Consider the following 871-nt stretch of genomic DNA (forward strand, 5'->3'; position numbering starts at 1 on the left):
TACTCGTATCATACCAAGCTTCTATACGTATTTACTATTGGTATATACACATCAAATCACCACCTAACCAGCCCTTATTCATGCCTTATGTATAAGGTAATTACTTTTGAATCATTGCAAGACTAATTACAAAAATACAAACTAAAATTTTGTCATGTTATCCTTAAAGATCACATTTTTAGGAGTATATATGTATCATCATTTTGATCCATTTTTACTACCATTTTCTTATCAAAAACACACACTCTTTCTTACTCTCTAAACTCCATAACAATCCAGCAAATAACCAAGAAGATCTAGCCATAAAAACCATACTAAAACACCATAAGAAAACTCTTACAAAAACACTTCAAGAAAACCTTCCAAGAACACCAACTTACTTCCAATCTTTCATCCACTTCTATCACCCTTTTGATTCTAGCTTCTTACTCCTCTTTTACAGCAAACTTATCCAAGGAACTTGAGGTAGAATCTATGTTCATAATCTTATTCAATTCATATATATATATAGCTATCTTATTTTGTGGTACAAAAGTTTAACAACCAGAACATAGTTTGAATGTTTTCAAACTTGTTTGCAAACTAAATAGATCCTTCTAACTTAACTTTTAAAATACTTCAAGACCTATAATATAACTTATGTATATGCTAATTTAACAAGGTAAAACTTGGTTTTTCAAAGTATAAGTATTTTTAGAAAAATGGTCATTAATTGATTTTGTTGTAACAAAAATGTTTAACTTCATATGTTTCACTAATGTTTCACTTATGCCGTATGATTTTGAATACAAACCAAGGTATTTACAGTTCATAGTCTTAAAGAAGAACTCGATCCAAGAAGATGGCAAGTTGAATCAACGAAAACGGATTT

This window comes from Rutidosis leptorrhynchoides, chromosome 5, assembly GCF_046630445.1.
Source record: "Rutidosis leptorrhynchoides isolate AG116_Rl617_1_P2 chromosome 5, CSIRO_AGI_Rlap_v1, whole genome shotgun sequence".
NCBI lineage: Eukaryota > Viridiplantae > Streptophyta > Magnoliopsida > Asterales > Asteraceae > Rutidosis > Rutidosis leptorrhynchoides.